The sequence below is a fragment of the Macaca nemestrina genome, chromosome 10 (assembly GCF_043159975.1).
Source record: "Macaca nemestrina isolate mMacNem1 chromosome 10, mMacNem.hap1, whole genome shotgun sequence".
Taxonomy (NCBI): domain Eukaryota; kingdom Metazoa; phylum Chordata; class Mammalia; order Primates; family Cercopithecidae; genus Macaca; species Macaca nemestrina.
This window is the reverse complement of record NC_092134.1, coordinates 32338566-32351458: the sequence shown is the minus strand read 5'-3', so window position 1 is coordinate 32351458 and position 12893 is coordinate 32338566. Positions and strand designations below refer to the sequence as shown.

At 40.7% G+C, this 12893-nt stretch overlaps 1 protein-coding gene across 6 annotated transcripts in view; it reads left to right on the top strand.

The window, feature by feature from the left end:
* The window catches only part of LOC105493844 (anoctamin 4), a 380690-nt gene that overhangs the window by 49905 nt on the left and 317892 nt on the right, over positions 1-12893 (top strand). For 2 of the 6 annotated variants that reach the window (XM_071071254.1, XM_011761784.3), the window contains exon 1: positions 11655-12452. The exons of 1 other annotated variant lie outside the window; for it this stretch is intronic. The gene's annotated coding sequence lies outside the window, so the exon portion shown is untranslated. Of the gene's footprint in view, positions 1-11654; positions 12453-12893 lie in introns of those variants that run through there. 3 more of the 6 variants (XM_071071253.1, XM_011761785.3, XM_011761786.3) reach the window with 2 other exon arrangements.

The following is a 12893-nucleotide window of genomic DNA, read 5'->3' as shown; positions in this document are numbered from 1 at the left end:
CAATGCTGAACTTTGCTGAGCTTCAATTTTCTCATCTGGAACATGGGCATAATAATACCTCACTTGTAAGTTGCTCTAAGGGTTAAAAGGACAATCAGTGTGTATATATGGTAATTGATATTTTATAGACTTCCTTCCCTTTGTAGTCTGTAATACTAAGGGTATTATCCAAAGTGTACTGAGGCTTTCTCTTTCCCATAAAGCAGTCAGCTTTCATTCTGTGTATTAACTCCAAAATTTGTGTCAAGCTCACATATTTCCCAACTTCCAGGCACGTATTTCTACCAGGTGCTAATTTTCTTCACTTGGATGCTTCATTAATCCAATGCTCAACATAATTCAAGCAATACTCAGCCTGTGATTACTTTCATTGTTAGCAGAATCTGAATCCTCACAGTGGCTCCAAGGTTGGAGGCTCCCTCCCTCCCTCCCTCCCTTCTTTCCTTCCTTCCTTCCTTCCTTCCTTCCTTCCTTCCTTCCTTCCTTCCTTCCTTCCTTCCGTCTGTCCGTCTTCTATTTAAGAATTCTTGTTTATAGGTTTCTATCTACCCAACCACTGTGTCTTGAGCACCCTATTATGGGCCATCCAGTGTGCTTTGCACCTACGGTACAATGAGAAGTATGACAAAGGCGGTCTGATTGAGGAAGTGTGGTGGGTGCTGATGGTAGGAGGACAGACTGCAGTGGGGGCACTTCAGAGGATCCCCAGCAGAGTTGGAATGAGGCAATGGCCAAGTTTACATTTCTTCTCCTATTCCTACCCACACCATTTTCAATAGATCTTACGTTCAATTTATGAAATACCTTGTTTCCATCCCTTCTTTTTCATTCCCATCATAACTGTTTCATTCAATCCAAGTATTCCAGGTGCCTCATTTTGGCTGGACATTTGTAAGACCTTCCCAAATCTGTCCCTAGTCAATCCATCTCCTTTCTAATTTGTCTTCTAAGAAGCTGTCAAGATCACTTCCTGATGCACAAATCTGATCATTTATTTCCCTTGTTAAAAATCCTTATTGGTTATACCAGTCAGGATTCAGTATAGGAAAGAGAAGGCACTCTAGGCATTTAATCAGGAAAGGATTTAATGTGGGGTATGGGGTTATAAAATCAAAGGGTGGCTAGATGAGCAGGCACAGGAACCATGTGCTAAGGATCTGCCTCTAAGGTCTCTACTGTAAGTCTGGAGGTCAGGAACTTCCAGCTCTATCTGCTGTTCTTGGATCAGGAAGGCAATGATATTACTAGCCCACAACTGCCTTTCTTCACTTCAGAATGATGATGGACCCTGGATGTTGCTGCAGAAAAACCTCACATCTCTGTGATCTTACTTGTCAAAGTAGAAAACTGTCCATAAAGATCAGGAAGATGGTCTCCCTCTCATTTCCACCTTCCAAATCTCAGGTAAGTGCAACTAATTGGTGGGACCTAACCTAATTAGTGGAGGCCATGGAGTGTAGTGTGGAAGAATGCACTCCATGGCCTCCATCCCACCAGGCTCTCTGCTGCCTACGGCAAATGCAATCTAATGTTCAAAGCCGTGTGTGCTTTTTCACTATTGTATTTTGCTTAACCCCTTGTCTTCCATCATCTGCTTCTGTCACTAGCAGTTGCTAAACAGATACTTGTTGAATACATTAATGAACAAAGAAATCCACTCCTGACCCAATTCTCTCTTACCTTCTGACCATAATGTTAGTAGGAATGCCCTTCCTGGCTTGTACTAACTTCTTCTACCTGCCAGAATCCTCCTACTCTTTGTCCAAGTCCCAACCAAATCTTCCCTCTTGTGGGGATCTTCTAAACCCCCCTGGAACACCCCTTGTCCCTTTCTGGAACACAGTGACTGTTTCCTTCATTGATGTGGTACTCTCCCTCCACCCTCACCTTGAGCTTTATTCACTACTTCCTTTTCCTCTTCTCCAGGCAAAGCAACTGCAGTTCTCTTCTAAGGATACTCATTTTTCTCTCTCATATTGTTGTAATTGCAGTTGAGAGTCAATAATTTATAGATGTAGTTAAATCTTTTGTAGCTGATCCTCTTTTGTTTTTACTCTTGCATAGAGCCCCACATGCAGTTATTTTCCTCTGCTAACATAGTTCCTGTTTTGGCCCTAGGCAGAAATACAAAATAAATCTAAAAGGGGAGGATCCTCCGAAGGAAAAAGGAAGAATTCTTGTTTATAGGTTACTTTTAAATTTTTCAGTGGAATTCACAATGTGTTCCCAGTGTTCTGGTTTGTTAGGCCTCGACCAGGGAAAGTGTATCACAGGAATATTCCATTCCCCTAACATTCATGTTTGGATTCAGTGCTGTAAAAGCAGGGCTATGCCATTTGTCTGTGTGCTTGCCCCAGTGGATTCCTTAGAACTTCACTTTGTTTTATGTGGGGTGTGGGGAATCCTCTCACTATTTCTTTTCATCTTTTCTTTCTTCTTCTTTTCTCTCTCTCTTTCTCTTTTTAAACAAAACCCTTGTTTTTTAGAGGTATCTACTTCATAAGACAACTGAAATTAGTAAAAAAGCTACCTAGTCTTCAGGGAAATTCAGTTTTGTTGTATTTAAATAGACTTTATTTTCTAGGTTTACAGCATAATTGAGATGAATGTACAGAGATTTCCCACACACCCTCTGCCTCCCACACATGCATAGCGCCCCCCCACTACCAACATCCCCCATCAGACTGATATGTTTGTTACAACCAATTAACTTACATGGACACATTATTATCACCCAAAGTCCATCGTGTACCTTAGGCTCACTCTTGGTGTGGTATATTCTATGGGTTTGGAAAAATTTATAAAGACATGCATCTACCATCATAGTTTCATGCAGAGTAGTTTCACTGCCCTAAAAATCTCCTGTGCTCTGCCTATTCATCCCTCCTTCCTCCTTGGCAACCACTGATATTTGTACTGTTTTCCTAATTTTGCCTTTTCTAGACTGTTACAGAGTTGGGATTATATCATATGTAGCCTTCTCAGATTGGCTTCTTACACTTAGTAATATGCATTTAAGATTCCCTCATGTTTTTCATGGCTTGTTAGCTCATTTTATTTTAGTGCTGAATAATATTCCATTGTCTGGACATACCACAGTTTTATTTTCCATTCCTCTTCAGAAGGACATCTCGGTTGCTTCCAAGTTTTGGCAATTATGAATAAAGCTGCTACAAACATTCATGTGCAGGTTTTTACGTGGGCATAAGTTTTCAGCTCGTTTGGGAAAATACCAAGGAGTATGATTGCTGGATCATAAGGTAACAGTATGTTTAGTTTTATAAGAAACTGCCAGTGTCTTCCAAAGTGGCTGTACAGTTTTGCATTCCTTCCAGCAACGCAGATTTATTTTTGTTAGAGGTTCAAAGGACTTCTTAAAAATTTATAAAAGGAAAAATTCATCCCTATAAAGGTGTAGAATGTTCAGTGGATGGCCTAGTTTTATTTTACCAAAATATGAGCATGTCACAGTCCTTTAAAATGCTCATTCTACTTTCTCCTCTCAGCTCAAGTAATAGAACCTGAAATTGGTTGCAAGAAAGGAGGGGAAATTCTATAGCAATGGCAGACTAGCTTATCACTCCTGTAGCACTGATATTAGAGTTCATTCTTAATTTTCTGCTTATGGATCAGCAACACTGAAGGAAAGGGGAAAGCTGACTGGGTCCCTGCAATTGCCTACAAGGGCCTTCTTGCTTGCTTGAATTTAACCTGACCAAGGGGAGTGTAGTTTTTTAGGTGCTGATGGTTATTGCAGTTATGAGCAGGGGCATTTAATTTATTCCACTTCTTCAGATGTACTATATCTAAATTCCTGTGAGGTAGGGAAAGAGGGAGAGGAATTAAATAATCCTCAGGCTGGTGTGGAGGGTCCATTGTAAGCCCCAGTCTTGCCCTACTTCTTCAAGCCACACCTGTTCTTGGAATGGTACCTGTGCATTGGGGCAGGGCACTGGGTCACCAAGGAACATCAGCAGCCCATTGGTATAGCCCCAGTCTCTATGCTGAAATTTTGTGCTCAGGAAGACAGGGCTTCTTCCCCTCCAAACTTGAACGCTGGTGAAATCTCTCCAATAAGCCTCTTCTGCCTGAAAAAATCAGTACCTATTTCTCTGCCAGGCAATTCCAACTAGAAAGTATGTTTGGAATGCTTTACTATCCCCAAGCTGCCTCAATTACTTGGGTTAGCATTAAAAGCCAAGGATTTCAGAGGATGAATCTTTGTGGAGTAAATTAATGCCTGTGGTGTTTTACAATCTCAAGGAGAAGGAGACATTTTAGATTTAAATTTTAATAAATGAGCTAGTTAGAAATCAGTTCAGAGGGATTTTAAAAATCCTTTGTACTGAAGATTTTTTTCTTTTTAGCCAATCATACTCTAAATAATTGTACAGATATACACTGAGGATCCATATGTATCAGGCATCATAATAAGCCGAGAGGTTGGAAAGATAGGTAAAAATATTCTTCCATCCCTCAGGAAACATATAGTCTAGTAAGAGAGCCAGACATCCAGAGTGGTCCAGTCTTTTTATAATCATGTATTTGAGTGTCTCCAGGGAGAGTTTATCTCTTGGGATACAAAGATGAATGTAACTCAGGATGGGGACTTCTCTGAAGGAAACACATAGTAAGACAGTTATGCTACTGTGCGATCGGTGCCAAAACTTGGAGATGGGTTTCTCCACTGGGGACAGGGAGATGGAGTGTCAAGAAATGCTTTGAAGAGGAGAAAGATGCTTGGGTGGTCCTTGGAGAATAAATAAGTGTTCACAGGAGGAGGGCAGGGAAAAGTAATTCTGAGCATTGGAAAAGGCCTGTGCCAGGACCCTGAAGTTTTCAACAACTTGGTGAGTTCTGCAGCTCTGAATATGAAGATGTAAATGAATGAGAGGATGCAAGTGGGGAGTAATGGCAAGAAGAAAGGTAGGAAAGCAGTCACGGGGCTTGTGACTGGTTCTGTCCTGCACACAGTAAGAAGCAGAAGAGAGTTTTCTGTTGGAGAAGGCGCGATGGCATCTTCATTTAAAAATCCTCCGGGTTGGCCTGAGTGAGGCTCAAGGCAGGGAGGCTGCTTCTGAGACTATGACATTCACTCTGGGGAAAATTGATAGCTAGATTGGGGCAATGACAGCACAGTGAGGATAGAAAGAAGAAAGAAATGTTCAGGAGGTGATATGGACAACATGGGTTAAAGTGAGGATGGCACTGAGATTTCTAGCTGCCCTGTAATGTGACCAAAACAGTCATCCATGTAGGAGTTTGATAAATGTCATTTTCTTTGGGCCACAGAGTAGATAGCGATGCATTTAGATGGAAAAATGGAAAGTCAGAGGAAGTGCAAGCTTGGAGGAAAAAAAGCTTGGGTTTGGTATTGAGTCTAGGGCGTTTATTCCTTTAAAAAACAAAGCTACCTGTTTCATGCTGATGACAAATACATTCGTATGCCTATTTGGTAGATTGACATGCTGTTGCTAATTGAAAATGCTCTAATTGAAATGACCATTAGAAAATAACCTTCATACTTTATCCCTGATTGCCATGGTTATTTATTCATTAGGTCTCCTCTAAGGCTAGGCCAATCAGAAAACAGGGATGATGTGGTCAGGCTTGGGAGGATTTTGTGTGTCTCACCTTTGAGACAGCTCCCTGGGAGGAAAGAAAAGTTGCCTAGATTTCTGGGCTGCCTGAAATCGTTTGTTCTAGTTGATGATTCAGGGATCAAGTCTTCCCAGGATAGACTTGGACCAGATCAATTTTAACATAAAATAAGAGAAGAAAAATGTGAAATGGGATCCATTGAAGTTCCTGATTTATTGAATAAATGTAATTTAACATTTTTGCTCAGGACCTTAGTTCCGGTTATAGTGGTGAGGATCAGCTTGCCATTCTTGGTCATTCCTGTCTCTGTAGGGCGCAAGAGTTGGCATATTATTTGTAGGTTTTCCTGTCACTGGATAGCATTTTAATGTTTGTAATGGGTGTTACACATTATTAAATATCTGTATAAACTTGAACATTGTTGTACTACCCTGAGCTCCATACTAAATGATCTCCTTGATTTCATTCCTACTCAATAGTCAAAGATAGTTGGAATTTTGTACAGATGTAGAGAACATGGGAACAGTTGCATAAACATTGGTCATGCTGTAAATATTAAAGAAATCCATCTTGAGTATATATTGAGTGTGTATTATGTTCTGGACACTTTTTAGGCTCTGAGGGCTCAGTGAGGAGCATAGAAGAAACAGTCCTTGCCTGAGTGGAGCATACCTGATAGTGTAGAGGATAGACATTAAACAAGCAATCAAATACAGTGGTTACAGATAGAGATAAATGTTATGAGAAAAACAAAGAGAGTAATGAGCTGGAAAATGGTTGAGGTGTTGAGTCAGGGAAGCCTTTCTGATGAGAAGCCATTCCAGGATCTAAGGAAAAAGGGTTCCAAGCAAAAGAAACTGATATGCAGACCCTGGGGTGGGAATGAGCTTAGTGAGTTCAAGAAACAGGAGGACAGTGATTAGGGCATGTAGATGTGCCAGAGTTGCAGAGAAATGGCTACCTTCTCCCCACCACTCATGGAATGCTTACTAGAGACTCATAATGGATGTATGTATACCGTATATAAATATATATACCCCATCTCATACTATATCAGGTAGGCATTGTTATTCCCATTTCCTAGATGAGGGAACTCGGTCTCAGAGACCAGGTCTACATAGCTAGGAAGTAACAGAGTGAGGGAGAGTCATGGCCTTCCAACTCCACTCTTTCCACCTCATCCTAACTGCAGACCAGCAGGACTGAAGCAAGGCACTTGGAATGATATAAGCGCTGAGTCACTGGCCTCCTAGGATGCTTGCATAGAATACCTATCTTAACAAAATTTGCAATGGCTTTTTTGGGATATTAGCAACAATAACAATTAGAAAACAATGATGACAACAGTGACAATAACTATGCCTACTAACATACCCTTTTATAGTTTGTAAAGTTCTTTATCATACAGCACCTCATTTCTAGCTCAGAAAAGTTCTCAAAGATAAGCAGGACGAGTTTTATGCTTCTCATTTAGGTTAAGAGATTGCCTGAGGTGACACAGGCCACAGAGCTGGGACTTGGCTGTTGTGATTCTAATCCAGCGCTCTTTCCTTAAACTGTAGAAACTCCTGGTTGAAGGAGGAGATGTATATGGTTCATAAGCTTGTAGGCGTGAAAGATAGAGCATTCTTCGTGTACTTATTGAGCTCCTATTGTGTGTCAGACACAGGAAATATCAAAGGATCCCACTTAAATAGGTTAAAAGGTACTAATTTAGCACAGTGTTATCTGCTATTAGTATTTGATAAAAAGACTAGAAAAAACACTGTGGAAACACAGAGGAAGAAGCGATTAAGTAAGTCACTTTGGGGAATTTGAGGATGGACTCACCATGAAGATGACATTGAACTGGGCCTTGAAGGATGAATGGTAGTGGTGGGGAGGGATTCTCCAGGGAGAGAAGCAGGAAGGTTATTCTAGGAAAAAAGGATTATGGCAATCGAAGAATACAGTGTCTGTGGGGCATAGCAACAGGTGTAACCAGGGCATGAGACATATAGGAAGTAATGGTGAGAAATTATGCTGGAAATGTAGACTGAAGTCAAATTGCAGAGGGCTTTGAATGTCAAATACTGTATTTGGCCTAATCATCCCAGACCTGTTGGCAAGGGAATGGCATGATTATGTTTGTTGTATTTTAGAAAGAAAATGCCAATGGCTAAGGTAGGTCGGATTGGAACCAAGGAGAGTTTAGAAGCCATTATAATAGTTTAGGAGAAAGAATTGGTTGCAGCCCCTAATTCTGTGTTGAGGAGAAGTATAGAGGTAACATTGGCAAGATTTAAGGACTGATTGGATGTGGAGACAGTCTAGTTGGATTTTAAATGCACACGCTAATTTTCTAACATTGGTGCACACACACATACTTCTTATTTTGGCTTCACCAGACTCAGCCTAATTCTCCCTGACTATTTAAGTCAGCCACTGATTTATTTTTCTATCTTCAGAAAAAAAAGAAAAAATTATAGGTCTGTGATCTTATGGATTCTTTCTGTATGATTTGATTTTGATGATCCCGTAGGATTCTTCGGGCTAAGGAATGCTGACTGTGCAAACAAATTTTCGATGACTTGGATACTCTGATTATATCTATGTGCTGCAGATACCTGCTATTTGGAATGGTTGTTGCTACTTGAAAGCCCACCTACTAAGCACTTTGGGGAAATTATTCCCAGCCAGTGACCTCTGATAGGGAAACATTAGCAGTTCAACCTATCCTCTCTCCATTTCAGGTCTCCTGCTGAATGCTGAAGGATAATTAGGATTTTAGAATGTAGTAAGGGACCATACTTTAATGTGTATGTCAGTCCTATACTTTTCTAGAATATTCTTTTCCTCTATAGTATTATTCTGGTAATTAAGGACTACTCCTCTTGGCCTTAAAATGTAATTGGAGGCTGGGTGCGGTGGTTCATGCCTGTAATCCTAGCACTTTGGGAGGCTGAGGCAGGCGGATTGCCTGAGCTCAGAAGTTCAAGACTAGCCTGGGCAGCACGGTGAAACCCTGTCTCTACTAAAATACAGAAAATTAGCCAGGCGTGGTGGTGTGCAGCTGTGGTCCCACTGGGTGTGGTGATGTGCACCTGTGGTCCCAGCTACTTGAGAGGCTGAGGCAGGAGAATAGCTTAAACCCGGGAGGCAGAGGTTGCAGTGAACTGAGATCACACTACTGCACTCCAACCTGGATGACAGAGTGAGACTCTGTCTCAGAAAAAAAAAAAAAAAAGTAATTGTAGGGTCAGAGTTGAGAAACATAAATCAACAAATACAAATTATTTTCTCTTTAATTTGTAAGCATTAGGAATTCATTTTTTGAATTCCAAATTCAAAAATTCATAAAAGGTTTACATTTAATCTCTGAGGTAAAAGAGTTTCTGCTTTAGCTTGAACTTGTGTCATTCCCACCTCATCCAAATTCATGTAACATGGTGGGAAGGGTCCCCTAAGTCTTATACATTTAACCTAAAAGCATTCTTGGGGGACCCCCTCCTATGTTCAAATCAATGTCTCCATATTAAAGGAAGCTCTGAGGCTGTTCTAGTTGTTTCTACACTGTCTTTGCCACTGGGGTGAGTGCTTTCAGCCTCGCCAAGCTCCAGGCTCCCCAGTGTACATAATACTTACACTATGGGTGCTGCAAAGGCCCGGAAAGATAGGTGGAGCCATTGGAGTCAACTCTGGTACACGGTGGGGTTTAGTTATTTTAGACACTGGCTTTCAAAAGTTAGATGGAAGAGACACAGACTTTTCCTTATGCAGATTATAATTTAGTTTTTGAAACCATTAATTGGCAGAAAGTTATTTAAAAGTCCCAATTCTCATACCTCCATTAAAAGATTCTGATGTCAAAAATGGAATTATGTGGCTAATTACCCTCTTAGTGGTCTGGAAAATAGGTATGTTTTCACTTTTTATCCTTGGGCTAGTTACAGAAGGTGGAATCTACTTCCCATGAACTGTGTCTACCCTGATGTTGAAAGACTGAGCTTGAAGAATCCTTGTCTTTTAGCCTTTACAAAGCCCTGTCAACAAGCTTCTGTGAAACAAAGTTCCTGAAAAAGCTATCTTTTTTCTTTTCAAATAAGTGGCAGATATAGATACATAATTCAGTTTATGTTGTAGTCAGGAAAAAGGCATTAAATCATGCTGTTGTAGAATTTTAGCCAGATTCTTTTGGCCATTCAAATGGCCATCCAACAAATACTGATTGAGAACCTATTATATATTAAGTACTACACCAGTTCTATACCAGTAAGCAACATGCAATTGCTGATATCATCCCAAGTTAAATTGAGTTGTATAAACAATATGTACATTACAAAAATTAATGTTGTTGCCATCTGAAATGGGAGGCATTTTCTGTCATTTTTTTTGAGTAGAGAGGAATAAAGAGACCAAACTAAAAATTAATGGCATTTGAGTTAATAACTGGAATACCTATTTTTATTGATCAATTGTCATATAGATGTGCCATTACTTAATCCACTAGATAATTTGTATTTCTGCAGTATTATCCTTTTCATGCATCATTATAACCCTATGTATTCAAGGTATGAACCCGTTTCATCAACAGTATTAATCTCAATTCATTTAGGAGCTTTAAATAATATTCCCTTAATAAGTATATTCTTTGATATGCTGCCCATGCTTTTGTGGTGTCAGAAGCTGTTAATGCAGATAAAAGCAAACATTCAGTTAAACAACCTTCTCATATATTAATTAGATTTCAAATTATTGGTGCATTTATATTTCCTGAATGGCTTCGGTTATGACAAACATCTAACTAGGCTAATTCAGAGCTTTGAGGCTAAAGTCCAGCCTCATGGATTGGTTTAATCTAAAGAACATTAAAATAGTAGAACATTTTCTATCTTGGCAAGAATCATAGTGTTGAAATTTCAAGAAGAAGATTTAAATTTGTCCATGAGACTGTAAACTTCTTGAAGGCAAGGACTCATCTCTGTAGCCCTGATGCAAAATTGATGTTCTTCAAATGTTTGCTGATTTGAGTTGAACTGAGGAGAATAACAAAACAGCATTTGAGACTCGAAGTCTCCCAGGTTTTCCTGATGTAATTTACAACGACTTCCCTGGCAAACTATCCTTTCTTCTTCATTTAAAAAATTTCACTTTATTATGTTCATCTTTGATGTGGAACATTTTTTATGGCCTTCTGCTGTGACTCATTTTGGTGCTGAGTTATCTGCTTCCTTGGAGCCCAGCCCTTCCTTTTAAACTGTGGTATTCAGGCTCCCCAAAGTCAGCTTGCCTGCGGGTAGAGATCATAGCAAAATGTGCAAATGATATTCCAACTTCTAGGTAAAACCAGACAACTAAAATTAAAAACTCTATATCATGTAAGTCACCTGAAGAAAAAACCCACAGAAAAACAGAAAACAAAACCCAAGGGCATTTGTATATTCCTGTTAACTCTTGACTGGCTAAAGGGAGTTATCTTTTCTGCAGTGATTAAAAAGTAAAAAAGGTGACCTAAGATAATCTCCCCAACTTACAAAAAGTTCTGAAGTTTTACTGTGGAGTCCAAGTAAACTGGCATTTAACTTCAGAAGCTACATCCCTATGTAATGTAATCATCACCACCAAATACAAATTAATTAATAGATATGGACAAAGTTTATAAGTTCAATATTAAAATAGAATGGGGGAAAAGGGAAATAGGAAAATTTTAGAGCCCTCCACATATCCTTCATTTATCATCAAGAGATTTGCTCCTTTGCTTCTTCTGTTAGTGTAAGTCAGAGTTTCTCAATCTTCAGTGTGCTTGTGAATTATTATTATTGTTTTTCTCAAACACATATTTTGTCTTATAGGTGATTTAAGAGCTCTAAAAGGGACATGTTAACTATCTTCAGAAACTCACCTCTAACAGTATTTCTATACCTATATTATACAAGAAAACTAATGAAGATTGACAGTCAAATTCCTAGAGAGACCTTTGACCCTTCTCTGTCTTAAATTTTTCACTTCTGAAATAGAAAGCCAGGTCCCTGGTCGTCTTACCCTGCACTTTGCGCATAAAGAAGCTTAGGTCCAAAGCGCCATTACTGTAACTCATGATGACCTCTTGGAGGCACATCAGTAGGGCTGTCTGGACTGTGACATGCCATCAGACATCATTTAGGGGACTTCAAGTCTGGCTTCTTGCAGAGATGCTGTGGGATGCCTCAAAAACTTCCTGCATGGCTAGTGTAACTATGGGGCTTTAGATCTTTGTTAAATACAAGCAAACATTAACAGCAGCTGTGGAGAGGATAAGTTACCAATCCTCCCAAATTTCTCTTCCAGGCAGGGGGTTGTCCTGCCACTCTCAGAACTGGCTGTCATCTGCTGCTCTCTTGTCACACTGACACGGCCCCCTGGCTGGGCTGATTGGTCGCTGGCAATAACTGATATGGAATACTGATGTTCTCTCCGGCAGTTCCTTCCACTCTAAAGAGACTCCTTTCCATCCCTCTTCTTGCCTTGCCTAGCCCAGCCTAGTGCCCACCCTCCCCCGACCATGCCTCCCCTGCACCTGGGGAGGGGGAGGACCAGTCCTGGGCGTGATGCTCTGAGACGGCGGTGAAATCCACCAGGCTGCTTTCACTCCGGCTGGCTCTGGGGAGAGTCCTGTTCCAGACTTCTCAGGGTTTTTACAGCACAAACAACTGCATACGGCCCGAGGGGAGGCTGAAAAGGACTTGTGTGTGGTGGTTTTATTGCCTGTCATCACTTTGCTGGCCTCCTCCCGACTGGTGCCTGGAGGTTCACAGTGGATTTCTTTCTTCGGGAGACACCAAGGCACTGAGGAAGGATCCGTTCTCCTTCTGTTGACTCTTTCTATTTTTATGGTAAGTGCTTACATTGAATGAGCTGCTCTGCTGCTGCAGTGAACTGAACCGTTCGTTCCCCCTCTACCCAGCTAAGCTTAGTGACCTTCCTTCTGCATTTCTTCTGTTTTCATGGATCTTGTCTGGGATGATCCAGCTTCAAAAATGCCAGGGATCATTTGCCTGGAGTGTTTGTCTTTTTCTCTTTTTTCCATAAACGCGAGCTCTTCTGCTGTGATACGAATATAAGTGCTCTGTCTTTGTCCTTGAAGCAGCAGCCGGGGAAATGTGTTCACGATGGTAAACTGCAGCAGTGTGCAGGGAATCTGTGGAGGATGACTGACAAATTTGGGCAGGATGAATCCTCAGTGTGCTGGGGGCACTCACGCAGAATCAGAAGGGCCGGGGGTGACCTGACCACATAGCAAACTCTTCCATCTTTCTGGGTGAAGATGAGCACAC